The sequence below is a fragment of the Pongo abelii genome, chromosome 17 (genome assembly GCF_028885655.2).
Source record: "Pongo abelii isolate AG06213 chromosome 17, NHGRI_mPonAbe1-v2.0_pri, whole genome shotgun sequence".
Classification (NCBI taxonomy): Eukaryota; Metazoa; Chordata; class Mammalia; order Primates; family Hominidae; genus Pongo; species Pongo abelii.
In genome coordinates this window covers 84,023,129-84,038,383 of record NC_072002.2, presented here as the reverse complement: position 1 = coordinate 84,038,383, position 15,255 = coordinate 84,023,129, and the positions used below count along the sequence as shown (strand labels likewise).

The 15,255-nt window shown below is 37.7% G+C and overlaps 1 protein-coding gene across 15 annotated transcripts in view; it reads right to left on the bottom strand.

Moving 5' to 3' along the window:
• CCDC102B (coiled-coil domain containing 102B) overlaps nucleotides 1-15,255 on the bottom strand; it is a 376,391-nt gene that overhangs the window by 80,693 nt on the left and 280,443 nt on the right. The gene's annotated exons all lie outside the window — the stretch shown is intronic.

Below are 15,255 nucleotides of genomic sequence, written 5' to 3'. Positions count from 1 at the left end.
AATAATTATCCTCAGATTAATATCATTTCTCATTTTTAGTTAAAATTTGCAGTGTAAAATTAATTGTACTATCATTATAGAAAACATCTTTATTGGGGCCAGGTGTTGGTGGCTCACGCCTGTGATCCCAGCACTTTGGGAGGCCGAGACAGGCGGATCACGAGGTCAGGAGATCGAGACCATCCTGGCTAACACGGTGAAACTCCGTCTCTACTAAAAAAAAAAAAAATACAAAAAATTAGCCGGGTGTGGTGGTGGGCGCCTGTAGTCCCAGCTACTCGAGAGGCTGAGGCAGGAAAATGGCGTGAACCCAGGAGACGGAGCTTGCAGTGAGCCGAGATAGCGCCACAGCACTCCAGCCTGGGCAACAGAGCGAGTCTCCGTCTCAAAAAAAAAAAAAATCTTTATTAAAACTATAAAGAAAAAGCCTCTGGCTCTTCATAATGTTATAATACTGTAGGAAAACCCAAGGATATTTCTTTGGTTTCCTAAAACATGCTGTCATATTACTTTATATACAAAAATCACAAAAAGGCAATCATAAAAAAATGTATTGGTAATTATCTTAGGATGTCTAGGTAGAAATCGAAAGTGGAATTATTTTCACATCTCAAATCATTAGTAATACTAATGATGAATTCATGATCCAAAAGTAAAAAATAGCCATAAAATATGGGAAAATAAATGTGGATGTGGTGTTTTTCTTTTAATCATCAAGTAGGGGAAGTTTTCCTAAGTATGATCCCAAATCATGAGATCACAAAATGATAAATTCAATCACAGTAAGTATATAATTTGCATATAACAAACAAAATATATTCAGTATCTCTCAAATTAGGGGCACGTCGATTCAAATTTATGTAACATTTTTGACCTGACAAAATTATAGATATTGTAGAAAATTGCAGTGGTGGCCAGGGGTTAAGGACAGGGCAGGAGCAGGATAAGGTACATGTGAGGGTAGCTTAAAGGGAACCTTATGATGAGAATGTTCTCATCACAATCCGGGCGTAAGGGACACCCAGATCTGTCTGCATTATTTTATACAATTGCATATGAATCTAAAAGTATCAAAAATAAAAAGCTTAATTAAAAAAATCAAAATGTCTTCAGACTGGCAAAGGCTAAGTATGGTAAGGTAATCTGCCAGTAAAATGTGGAGAAATAAGGATTCATCCATGGAGAAACATTGGCAATATTTTTTTAATTAAAAATGCACATAAAGTCAGACACAACCATTCTATTTCCAGCAATGTATTTCACAGATATACGCCTAGTTGTGTGAAATGTTGTGATTATGAGAATATTTGTCGCAGCATTATTTTGTTGTTGCTGGTGTTTACAGTGAATATTGGAAACTAAATGTCCGTGAAATGGGCCTGATTACATTTAAGAAAAAACATTCAACCCTTCAATATAATATGGTAGCCTTTTATATATTCACATGGAGAGATGTTAAATATATAAAATGTTATATATAACATAAACGACAGTGTTACTGTGAAGCAATTGAAGTGACAGGGCAAGCTTGCTCATGGTCTGTTGAAGCCTTGTTATACACCAACTGCAAGTAATAATGCTATCAACAAGGGCAGATTTTCTCTTCTCAAAAGTTGACTCAGATACATTGGATTGTTATCACAATCAAATGCAGCTACTTAAATATATTAAAGAACTCACAATACCACTCAAGTTAAACACATTATAATTTTTGTACTACCTGCCTGTTTTTAAGATAATTCTTACTATATCAAATTCTTACCTCAGAAAATACAGAAACCAGAGGAACATGTATCTTCAACAAGAATAAATTCAATGTTATTCATAAACATTTATTATACTTGGTGACAGATGATAGTTTAAAATAAGAGCATTTTATCAGTCTTAATCAGCATATTTAGTGGGTCCACTTAACATCTTACGTGTCAAATATACTGTGATTTAGTATTGTCTATAGTGTTGATATAATATCATTCATTCCACAAGCCTTCACTAAATGTCTACCATGTGCCAAAGACTGTGCTATGCATTTTACATATAAAAGTGAACGAGTTAGATACGACCTCTAACCTTGTAAAGCTTAGAATCCAGTAGAGGTAATAGATTAAAAAACAATCAAGGATATTTGTCAATTGTGACAATTACTAAAAAATACTCAGATGATTTTTTAAGACAGAGAATAATTAATGAGGGGTGGAAGAGAAGCAGGAAAAATCAAGTGACAGGAAATTTCTGTCCTGAGCCTCTGAGATCCCTGTTCTGTATGGAAAGATGTATTTCACCAGCTGCTGGAAAAACTGTCACACAACAGCTCTTCACCGACAGCTCTTTCCTCTTGGCTGCAAAGAGACTCCCCACCAAGTCCACACCTACTTCCTGGTGATCATTTTAGAAGTATAAAGGACTTATTCCTAGCCCAACTTGGGACAGGTCCAAAGGTCCATCCCAGCTTCAGAAGTACCCCAAGGATCAGATGAGGTCCCATGATCACAGCCCTCCCAGTCCTACTTCTCCCTCTGACCTGGGCTGCTTGGTTCTTCCCATAGCTAATGTACTACCTAGTACACTTCCTGCATGTTGATATCTCCAGAATCTGCTTCCCAGGTAACAGACTTCAGCATCTGGTGTCCCTGGCTGTCACTTTAGAATATCTACCCTGCAGAATTAAATTTCCCAGCAAAAGTCCATGGATGGAAAATAGATGATGGAAACTTTACTGAGAAAGTAAAGTACAAAACTGTGTGAACCCACAATATTGTACTCTGTAATTTAGAGTTCGTTTTGGATCTCTATATGTAACAATGCTTGAATATGTGTAAAGTGAATATAGTAATTAGAAGCGTAAAAGATTGAAAATCAAATTTTGGAGTATGTCTTTGTATTTATTCAATGCCACAGATAACTAGGCAAATGATCAAAAATATTTGTCGAGCATCCACTAATGTTTTATCTAGTCAGTTAGTAAACGTTCCCAATTATATTCAAGTATTGAGAAAATACAGAAAAACAATCAACAAATTTTATCTTATTTCTAAGTTCTGCTTTCCTCATCTGCAAAAGCGCATATAAAAGCAACTTCACAAAATTGTACCTTTAAGTGATATATATGTACATTGCTTCATGATACGAGAATTAAGTATAGCACGAGATTGACTGGCTAGAAGAGACTGTTTTATGTGCTCATTTTGATCAGATGCAATCATAAGCATAGGTATCAGGTCCAGAGTAGACCAAGCATCTCAGCAAATGCAATCAGGGACGGGGATCTTTTCACCTTTCTGCTCTGTCATCCTTAGGTCATATGTGCCCTTTGTCCTTTGCTTGCTATTTTATAATCACAAAATATCTCCCAAATTTTGCTGGGTAGAGAGTTGAGGAGAAGCAGCAAAGATAAAAGTTGTTTCTCCTAGTAAGATTTGTGTCCATTTGTTGCTAAGACAATCTCCTGATACTATATAGGGGAAAACATGATAAAGAGAAAAACACTGCGCATAAGAATGAAAAAGTTGTGATCATTTAAATGATACGTACATAAAAGACACAGTTTAAACAAGATAATTTTTCTTTTTATTTGAAAACAATCCTAATTTATTCTTTTACATTATGAGACTATAATATTATTTGTTTCTTGTTATTTGACAACTGCTATTTATTTTTATCATGTTCTGGAGTTAGTTTGATAGACCTAAAACACTATATTTGTGGGAAAAAAATATTTTGAGACAGATGTCTGGGGGAGTATATTCTTCCTTACACATCTTTTTATGGACAGACTTCCGTTAGAAAGTGAAAGACTGGAAGATAGCATTGGATGACAAGATGACATGGAGTTGACTTACTCGAGGGAGAGGGGTATTGCAGGTAGGTAGCAGAACTCTTCTAACATATTTTTAAGCATTATGTATTGAGGAAAAGGGGCAAGAGAGTCAGATGATTTAGTTGTGGGCAGACAGGGTAAAGATCTTAAAATCCTGGTATACAGTTTGAATTTAATTTTTGTTTCAATGGTTTGGAGAGGGCATGGAAAGTAAAAGACAACATTGAGAGAGTGAAGTATAAAAAATGATGAGTTCATGTCCTTTGTAGGGACATGGATGAAATTGGAAATCATCATTCTCAGTAAACTATCGCAAGGACAAAAAACCAAACACCGCATGTTCTCACTCACAGGTGGGAATTGAACAATGAGAACACATGGACACAGGAAGGGGAACATCACACTCTGGGGACTGTTGTGGGGTGGGGGGAGGGGAGAGAGATAGCATTAGGAGATATACCTAATGCTAGATGACAAGTTAATGGGTGCAGCACACCAGCATGGCACATGTATACGTATGTAACTAACCTGCACATTGTGCACATGTACCATAAAACTTAAAGTATAATAATAATAAAATAAAAAAATTTTAAAAATAGGGTCAAAAATAAGTATCTCTGAGGGTCATTCTCTTGTTTAAATTCTAACATAATAACATATAATTCTTTAACATCTTATCTATAAAACAGGACTTTACTCTTTTATAACAATCACAAATAGAAATGAGAGGACAAATGAGAAGACTTTACTGATAATGTCTCTGACTAGTTTGCTCAACAGCCGTGAGTCATACTCTGTATGTGTGTCTGTGTGTAATATTTATCTCTGGGACTAAGGCATTCATATATATGTGTGTATATGTATGTGTCTATATATGTATATAGTCATATCACTAATGGAATACTTATTAAGAATAGTTAAATAGGCTATTCTAGGTTAGAACAAATGCAGATCTCGTTTTACAATACACATTTCATCATTTCATCCCAGAAGAAATCAAGACATCCATGATTATGAAGATTTATTTTTACTATATTTATTGTAGAAAATAATAACACCCACCTCAAAGGGCCATTGTGCATGGTAAATGCATTTTTTTAATGTCTGATAAAGTAACTACTACATAATAGTATGTTCATAATGCTTTTCATACATACATTCGTTGTTTTATACATAGCTAATTACTATTATTGTTATTACCATAAGAATAAACTATCCTCTTATGCTTTGATCATTGGCTGCACATAGCCCTTGGAGGGACTCAGAAAGAAACATAGGTAATAGACATTCCTTATGTGAAAGTTCTTTGTTCATTACATGGAGTTTCCTTTGATACGTTTCTTTTCTACAATTCCCAGAGAGCTTGTACTATATCAATAGGAAAGAAACGAATACCTTTTCTCCACTCTCAAGCAAGTCTACCTGCTATAGTCATTCAAAAACAGATGTGAGTTTATGTCATACTGATAATGCACTATTTGATTCTAGTGATAAGTATGAAAAAAATGAAGAAAATAGTCACTGTTTCTATTCTCTAGACCAAGTATTAGATGCAGACAACTGGGAATAAGAGAAACAGAGTTAGGAGAATCTAAGGATAAGTAGAATGGGGCATATTTGAAGGCAACATAAGACAGACATGAGTGACTTGGGAAGTCTTAGATATTCATTAGTCATAAAACTTACCCCAGAACTTTGCTGCTTTTCTTAAAAACAAAAAACAAACAAACAAACAAACAAAAACACCAGAATCTTGCTCTGTCACCCAGGCTGGAGTGCAGTGGCACAATCTCGGCTCACAGCAACCTCTTTTTCCCAGGTTCAAGGGATTCTCATAACTCAGCCTCTCGAGTAGCTGGCATTACAGGCATGCACCACCATACTGGGCTACTTTTTTATTTATTTATTTATTTTTTACTATTTTCAGTAGAGACTGGGTTTCCTGTGTTGGCCAGGCTAGTCTCAAACTCCTGGCCTCAAGTGATCCATCCGCCTCAGCCTCCCAAAGTGCTGGGATTACAGGCGTGAGCCAATGTGCCAGGCTTACATCTTAAAACAAAAAGAGAAACTTATTTTGATTACATGCCCCACTCAACCTATAGACCAGATCTCTTTTTCCCCTCAAAGCAAAACCTTCTACAATAGCTTTCTGTAGTTTCTTTATCCACTTATCCATCTCCAATGTTTTTTCTCTTTCCATGATTGCTCCTTCACATGACTCCAGGAAAACTTCCCATGTCAAAAGCACTAATGGCTTCTGGATAGCCAACCACATCACTAACTCAAATTCTCAATAATGTTCATTATTTTATGATAATGACTCTCTCTCTATATATATTTGTGATGATTATGTGATTATTGAGTATCAACTTGATTGGATTGAAGGATGCAAAGCATTGTTCCTGGGTGTGTCTGTGAGGGTGTGGCCAAAGGAGATTAACATTTGAGTCAGTGAATGGGTGATGCAGACCCACACTCAATCTGGGTAGGCACTATCTAATCAGCTGCCAGTGAAGCCAGGATAAAAGCAGGCAGAGGAGCATGGAAAGACCAGACTGGCTGAGTCTTCTGGCCTCCAACTTTCTCCCATGCTGGATGCTTCCTGCCCTTGAAAGCTTTTGGACTCCTGGGCCTACACCAGTGGTTTGCCAGGGGCTCTCGGGCCCTTTGGCCACAGACTGAAGGCTGAACTGTTGGCTTCCCTACTTTGGGGTTTTGGTACTCGAACTGGCTTCCTTGCTCCTCAGCTTGCAGATGGCCTATTGTGGGACTTCACCTTGTGATGGTGTGAGTCAATATTCCCTTTCATATGCATCTATCCTATTAGTCTCCTGTCACTCTAGAGAACCCTAATACTATATATATATATACTATATTATATATATACTATATTATATATATACTATATAATATATATACTATATTATATATATACTATATAATATATATACTATATTATATATATACTATATATGTATGTAGATGTATGTGTATTTAGATGTATGTATATGTATGTATACATATGTAGATGTATATATACGTGTGTGTATGTAGATGTATGTATAGACACATATGTGTATATATGTGTCTATATGTAATTATGTATACAATATAGATATATGCATATAGTTAAATTGAGAATTTAGCTCCAGGCTTGCATATGCAAGCTTGTTTCTATCCCAGAGTATAAAACAAAATACCCTCATTAAATTAAAAAAAATCAAACTTCATACTATGGCAAACACTGACATGGAGGTCAGGAGCTAGAGTAATCACCAAGATGGAAAATCACCCTTATTGCCAAATGAAACCCTGGGAATACAAAGCAGAAATAAGCCCCAAATGACTCAACAGCTCAGAATACACAAGCCCACAGAAAAATCAATCTGACGGAAAAGCTAGCTCACAAAGTTTCAAATCCTAAGAAGTAATGATTCAATGTGAGGAGGAGTAAACAAACACAGCAGAAAAAATAGCATTCAAAGAGCTTAAACTACAGCAATGCGAAAATGCCAAAAAAAACCCATAATATTATCAAATGATAAATGATAAATTATAATTAAATTAATAAAGTAAATTAATAAGAAACTGTGAGAACATAAAGGACAGATTTGGGGTAAAAAGTAGAACTTTCTAAAAAGCTACATAAACTTCTAGAAATTAAAAAGACATGGATGAATGAAATAGATATTATTGAGGAATAAATAAATATATAAAAGATCAAAATTAAATAACATGAAACACAGAAAAATGTTCTGAAAAAAATTGTAATGAGATAGAAGGATTAACAGACATACACTGAAATCCGGAATTCCATATCAAGCTGTCTACTTGACATGTACATTTTACATGTATATTTTATAACTCCACAAAGGCCAGCCCTAATGTCAGTTGCAGTCAGTGCTTTCACTGATACTCCTTTCGCCAGAACGCTTATCAGTAAGCACATGCTTACCGATAAATAAAGGGTGGCTGGGAAATTCACTTTACCTATGTAGACTCATCCAAGTAAGATGAGGCAATAGATACAATATGTACTTGTCAATTCTCTGCCAAACAACCAAATTAGAATTGTAAGTATATAGAAAATTTGAATGAAAAAAATGCATCTACTATAAAATGTATGTGTGGGTGTGTTAGTCCATTTTCACACTCCTATAAAGAACTTCCTGAGACTGGATAATTTATGAAGAAAAGAGGTTTAATTGACTCACAATTCAGCATGGCTAGGGAGGCCTAAGGAAACTTACAATCACGGTGGAAGGCAAAGGGGAAGCAAGGCACCTTCTTCACATGGTGGCAGGAAGGGGAAGTGCTGAATGAAGGGGGAGGAGCTCCTTATAAAACCATCAGATCTGGTGACAACTCCCTATCACAAGAACAGGATAAGGGAAATCACCTCCATAATTCAATTAGCTCCATCTGGTTTCTCCTTTGAAACATGAGGATTACAGAGATTACAATTCAAGATGAGATTTGGGTGGGGACAACAAAGCCTAGCCATAACATTCTTCCCCTGGCCCCTCCCAAATCTCATGTTCTTTCCACATTTCAAAACCAATCATGCCTTCCCAAGCTTCCCCCAAATTCTTAATTCCAGCATTAACCCAAAAGTTCAAGTCCAAAGTGTCATCTGAAATAAAGCAAGTCATTTCTGCCTATAAGCCTGTAAAATCAAAAGCAATTTAGTAACTTCCTAGATACAATGGGGGTAAAGGTATTGGGTAAATACACCTGTTCCAAATAGAAGAAATGGGCAAAAAACAAAGGGCAACAGGCCCCATGCAAGTCCAAAATCCAGTGGTGCAGTTATTAAATCTTGCATTAGTCAGGCTTCTCCAAATGTACAGAACTAATAGGATAGATGAAAGTATGAAGCAGAGTTTATTAAGGAGTATTGACTCACATGATCACAAGGTAAAGTCCCCCAATAGGCCATCTGTCAACCGAAAAGCCAGGAAGCCAGTCCAAGTCCCAAAACCTCAAAGGTAAGGAAGCAGAGAGTGCAGCCTTCAGTCTGTGGCCGAAAGCCCAAGAGTCCCTGGCAAACCACTGGTGTAGGTGTCAGAGTCCAAAAGATTTTTAGGGCAGGAAGCATCCAGCATGGGAGAAAGATGGAGGCCAGAAGATTCAGCCAGTCTGGTCCTTCCATGTTCCTCTGCCTGCTTTTATCCTAGCTGCTCTCTTAGATGATTAGATAATGCCCACCCTGATTGTAGGTGGGTCTGCCTCTCCCAGTCCACTGACTCAAATGTTAATCTCCTTTGGCAACAGCCTCACAGACACACCCAGGAACAATACTTTGCATCTTTCAGTCTAATCAAGTTGACACTCAATATTAACCATCACAAATCTTAATGCTCCTAAATAATCAACTTTGACTCCATGTCTCACATCCAGATCACACTGATACAAGGAGTGAGCTCCTACAATCTTGGGCAGCTCCAACCCCTGTGGCTTTGCAGGGTACCGGCCCCATTGCAGCTGCTTTCATGGACTGGCATTGAGTGCCTGTCACTTTTCCAAGCACACAGTTCAAGCTGTCAGTGAATCTAACATTCTGGGGTGTGGAGGATGGTGGCCCTCTTCTCACACCTCCACTAGGGAGTGCCCCAGTGGGGACTCTGTGTCGGGGCTTTTACCCCACATTTTTCTTCGGCACTGCCCTGGCAGATGTTCTGCATGAGGAGTTCACCCATGCAGCAAGCTTCTGCCTGGACATGCAGGCATTTCTACACATCCTCTGAAATCTAGTGGGAGGCTCCCAGACCTCAATTCTTGACTTCTGTGCACATACAGGCCAAACACCATGTGGAAGCTGACAAGCCTAGGGGCTTGTACCCACTGAAGCAATGGCCTGAGCTGTATGTTGGCCCCATTTAGCTACAGTTGGGATGCTGGGCACCAAGTCCCAAGACTACACAAAACAACAAGCCTCTGGGCTTGGCCCAGGAAACGATTTTTACCTCCTAGGTCGACCTGTGATGGGAGGGGCTGCTGTGAAGGTCTCTGACATGCCCTGGAGACATTTTCCCCATTGTTCTGGCAATTAACATTTGGCTCCTTGTTACTCATGCAATTTCTGCGGCAGGCCTGAATTTCTCTGCAGAAAATGGGATTTCTTTTCTATAGCATTGTCAGGCTGCAAATTTTCCAAATTTTTATGCTCTGCTTCCCTTTTAAACATAAGTTCCAACTTCAGATCATCTCTCTCAAGTTCAAAGTTCCACAGATATTTAGGGCAGGGGCAAAATGCTGCCAGTCCCTTTGTTAAACCATAGCAAAAGTCATCTTTATTCCAGTTCCCAAAAAGTTCCTCATCTCCATCTGAGACCCCTCAGCCTGGACTTTGTAGTCCAGAAAGTTATTAGCATTTTGGTCAAAACCATTCAACAAGTCTCTGGGTGGTTCCAAACTTTCCCACATTTTCCTGTCTTATTCTAAGCCCTCCAAACTGTTCCAACTTCTGCTTGTTACCCAGTTCCAACATTGCTTCCACATTTTCAGGTATCTTTATAGCAGCAATCCACTGTCTGCAGTAGCAATTTACTGTATCAATCTGTTTCACACTGCTATAAAGAACTGCCTGGCGGAGCTTGCAGTGAGCCCAGATCACACCACTGCACTCCAGCCGGGGCAACAGAGCGAGACTCCGTCTCAAAATATAAATAAATAAATAAATAAATAAATAAATAAAATAAAATAACTTCCTGGAACTGAGTAATTTACAAAGGAAAGAGTTTTAATTGGCTCACAGTTCAGCATGGCTGGGGAGGCCTCAGGAAACTTACAATCATGTCAGAAGATGAAGGGGAAGCAAAGCACTTTCTTCACAAGACAGCAGGAAGGAAGAAGGGGGAAGAACCCCTTATAAAATCATCAGATCTGGTGAGAACTCACTATCATGAGAACTGCATGGGCGAAAACACTCCCATGATTCAATTACCTTCATCTGATCTCTCCCTTTACCCAGGGGTGGGGTGGGAGGATGGGTCAGGGAGAGGGATCACTGGGATTACAATTCGAGCTGAGATTTGGACCCAAAGCCTAACAATTTCAATGGGTATGTGAGTGTGTCCCTGTACCCTCAATCCCGACACAAAATTAGTAAAAAGGGAACATACTCCCTTTTCAAGAGACCATACAGTGAATATACCAACATGAAATGAATATTTACAAACTTCACTCTATACTTCACAAAAGAAGCCTCAACAATTTTCAACAAATTTCCATTTCAACAAATTCAAGAAATTATTGATAACTTTTGTAGTCACCAAAGCAATTAAAGTAGAATTCAAATTTTAAAAAACAGTTTTTAAGATTATTTGGAAATTTATATTAGTTAAATAAAATAACAATAAAAATTACAAATAAATGTCCAACATATACACTGTGTGGGATTTAGCCAGACCAGTGGCTAGAGGCTGATTTAAATATATTTATTAAGTAAAATATAGATCAAAAATAAATAAGTTAAACTAGAAGTCGTAAATAGGTCTTGATATTTATATAGCTATAAAATATCTATAAAGTTTTATTTAAACAGATACCAAGCACAGTGTAGGCGTACACTATGGGAAGGTAAGTTGGCGCAAACAATTGGGAGAACAATCTAGTGATACCCATCAAATCTGAAGTTCTTACACAGCAGCTCTATATACTTGAAATAGAACCTGGAGAAATTTACATTCTTTACAATGATTTTTATATGGCATAGTTTGTAACCGAGTATATATGTACATGCATCAATGGGGAATTGATAAATAAACCTACAGTGGTTCCTATAACAATAAGATTAATTAGTTAGACTTTCATTTATCAATATACATATATCTGTAAAATATTTTTAGTGTCAAAAGCAAGCTGCAGAATTATATAGGATAAAATTGGTCATTTAAATTTTGCATAAATGAAATATTGTGAGTACACTAATATGTAGTAAAAGACCAAAAATATACACAGAAAGAACATTCACCACTGTGTATCTTCATTATAGGAAAACAGAGAAGAAATGGAAGGCAGGCATTTCACTATGACTCTATGTGTCCTTCTCAAAACCATCTGAAGAATATGTAACAATCTGTCATGAGCCAACTGATGCCTTCACTGTGTTTGATAGTTAGCAGAGTCCCTTGGGTGTGGGTCACCAGCACTCAGAGGCCAGGCCAGGGCTCTGCTTCATTGAGGGCACAGCTGCAGGAAAGCTGTACAAGGCTATGAGCTGGATCCCAACCTTTGGGAGATAGAAAGGCAGAGGCTGCAGTCAAACCCCCATCTAAAGGGTGGGGCTGTGACCTCCGTGAACCTGAGTAAGCTAGAGGATGGCATGGCTTATAACATGGGCAACTGCCACTATCAGCGCCAGCTTAGACTTTGCTGTGGCACCAGATGTGGGCCTGGAAGCTTTTGAGCAGCAGCTGCAGGGCTGGTGCCAGACAGCTGGAGACAGGGTCACATTCGAGTTTGCTCAGAAGCAGACGCAGCTCTGAGTGACACCTACTAATGACTCAGACCTCTGATGGGCAGATTTTAGCCAGGTCTGCAAGGACATGAACCTTACTCTGGCTGCCACTGACAGCTGTTTCCTCTGTGCCATAAGAGTGCTGGCTCTAGGCTTCTCACCCATGAGCCACACACCTGTGCTGCTGCATGACCATGATGAGTGGCTACACGAGGCTGTGTTCCTCCTGGGTTGACACATATTCACACCTGCTGCCTGCCCTGGCCAGCATGCCCACCCTGCCAGGCAAGAACAGAGCCCCAGAACTCCCCAACCTCTGCCCCTGGAGCTTCCATTCCAACTAGTGCCAAGGACCTCTTCTTCCCCCTCCCAAATATTAAAGTTTGTGTTTGGGCAGGGGGAAAAAAAGAAGGTGGTCTTCTAGTTACAACCCAGGTTCAAAATATTGAATAGGCTCCATCTCCAGATACTCTGCTCTACTGGTGTGGAAGGTGACACTTGGATCATTGTTCATTAAAAATCTTCCAGGTAATTCGATCATTGCAGCAAAGGTGAAGAAACACTAAGTCCAAGTGAACAGAAATGGAGGAGGCAGGAATGGCCATGTGGGGTTCAGCCAGAGGCTACTGAGATCATCTAAGAGATGAATCTCACCTTATCCACACTGAGCTCAATGGCAATGCATTTCCTATTCAGATTGGCATAAAGATGGTGGCTGATAAATATTCATCACCTGTATGAATGAAACAATGAATGAGCATAATCAAAGTACTCAGGTCCTTATTCTATATAATGGAGTCCAAATGAAAGGTCCAAACTCCCTTCTCAAGCAATTGTGTAGATTACTTAAAAGTCCCTACGTAGTGATTGTTGGTTATTTCCTTTGAGACAGAGAACCAAATGAAAGGGAAAAGAAAAAGGATAAAAAAATAAAGATACAACAACTGGCAAAAATAAGGTCACTAGATAAATGTTTAAGTGTACCTGGAAACATTGCAGGAAAAAATTATAGAGCCTAATAAGCCAGATCATATTTTTTACATCATATTTATGTATGTCTTTCTATGTGTGTTATCCTGAGGGTAACTCACCTCTATCGTGTGCATATATAAATTAGTTCTTACGATGTAGGCTAAATAAAAATAATGTGAGTTTAGACTTGTTTTCTAATAGCATACATTAATCATCAATTAAATCTATAAATAATAAAGTTCTATAACAGTAGGAAATACATTTTCATCTACTATATAATATATCCTGACTCAGTGTGATATTTAAAGACTTCTAAAGAATTGCAAATATGATTAATCCTATAGTTAAATCGCAACTATAACAAATATAATTTAACATTCATGCAGCATTTTGCATCCCTAGAGAGCTTGCAAATATTAAGTTAAAGCATTAATGGTTAGTCACCAAAACTTTAGATGGAATCACAAGTTCTTTTTCTATTTTACAGGCCCCCATGGGGTAGAGAAAGTGAGATAAGTGACTCATTCTCAGTGGGAAATGCATTACTCCCACACAGTTTTTCTTAAATCCATGAACACTTAGCCAACTAGTGCTTTATAACTAAAGTCTCCAGCATTCTCTCTACCCACACTTAGTGCCCTGTAATTGCACAAGTTACAAATGTTCAGGGAAAATACTTTTTGTTGCTGTTGAAAATGCTTAATTTCATTTGATAAATCAGCCTTTTACAAGTTCCCCAGGCAACCCCCTGTATATGAAAGTGTTTCTGCACAGAGTAAACTCTCCTGATAGACAAAGCTATTGGTTTTGTTCATAATTCTAGAGAAATAAAGAAAATAAATGAACATGTATATTGAGTTTTACAGACCCAATGTCCAAACAATTCCGACTTGTATTTAAGAAAAAAAAAAAAAAAAGCGGAAGGGCCAATATAGGTGACAACAGGGAAGTGGGCAGAAAGACAAATAGAAGTAAAATCATATTAATGTTCATAAAAATTAACAGGAAGTAACTCAGATTTCAAGATTAAGAAATAGAAAGGAAAATTAACAGAAGATGGAATACAGTAATCCAGAAAATGAAAATATAATAAAAATATTGATAGAGGAATGGAAAAAAGATATTCTCACACATTTCATGTGAATTTTCGTGACTTTTTGGGAGAGAAGATAACTTACCAGAGTATATTAACAGCTCTTAAATTTTCCCTAAGTTTCATAACTAGAAAATTGTTTTAAGTACCTATATATATAAAAGATTTATGTTTATAATTACTCAACATTACTTCTAATAATAAATATAGGAAATAATCTATATGATTGGGGCCTTATTGAATAAATAATTCTTCAAGTGGAAAATTATAAAGCTTTAACATCTGTGGAAATAATTCTGATAATAAAAACAATGAGTAATATAATGGGGAATAAAAAGGCACAATGCACAATTGTATGTATATAATGATTCTGATTATTTACATATACATTGTATACACACAAACACACAATAACATGATATACAAGATACCCAAGATAAACAAAAAATGAGGCTTTCCATTCTGTCCAGCTTTACCTAAGCTCTTAGACCAAAAAGAATGGGTTCTTGGTCTTCCCACCTCCCTAAACAAGAAGTCATGATAAACAGATGACCAGAGAAAATTAAAGGCTGGATCCTGTATCTCTTCAGTGCTCCCATCTCCAAGATGAATAATGGGAAGATTCACAAGGAAATGCTGGAAAGGCCTGTTATTCGGCTCCTCCCTGCTTCCCCTGGAAATAGGGTAGGGTTACTGGCCCCCAAGTATAGCTAAATCTAAGGGGCTGCAGAGAACTTCCTGAAGATATTAACATGTGCCACCAGGAGTTTGGGGGACAGAGTAGTGCCTCAGTGACATTGGAAAAAGGAAAAGTAACCTGTTCCTAGGGAGCAAAGAGATGGTGCTTCACTGATAATTGCCTGTAATTTCAGAATTTTTTGGAACACGAACGTTTGAGTGTGTGGGATGATC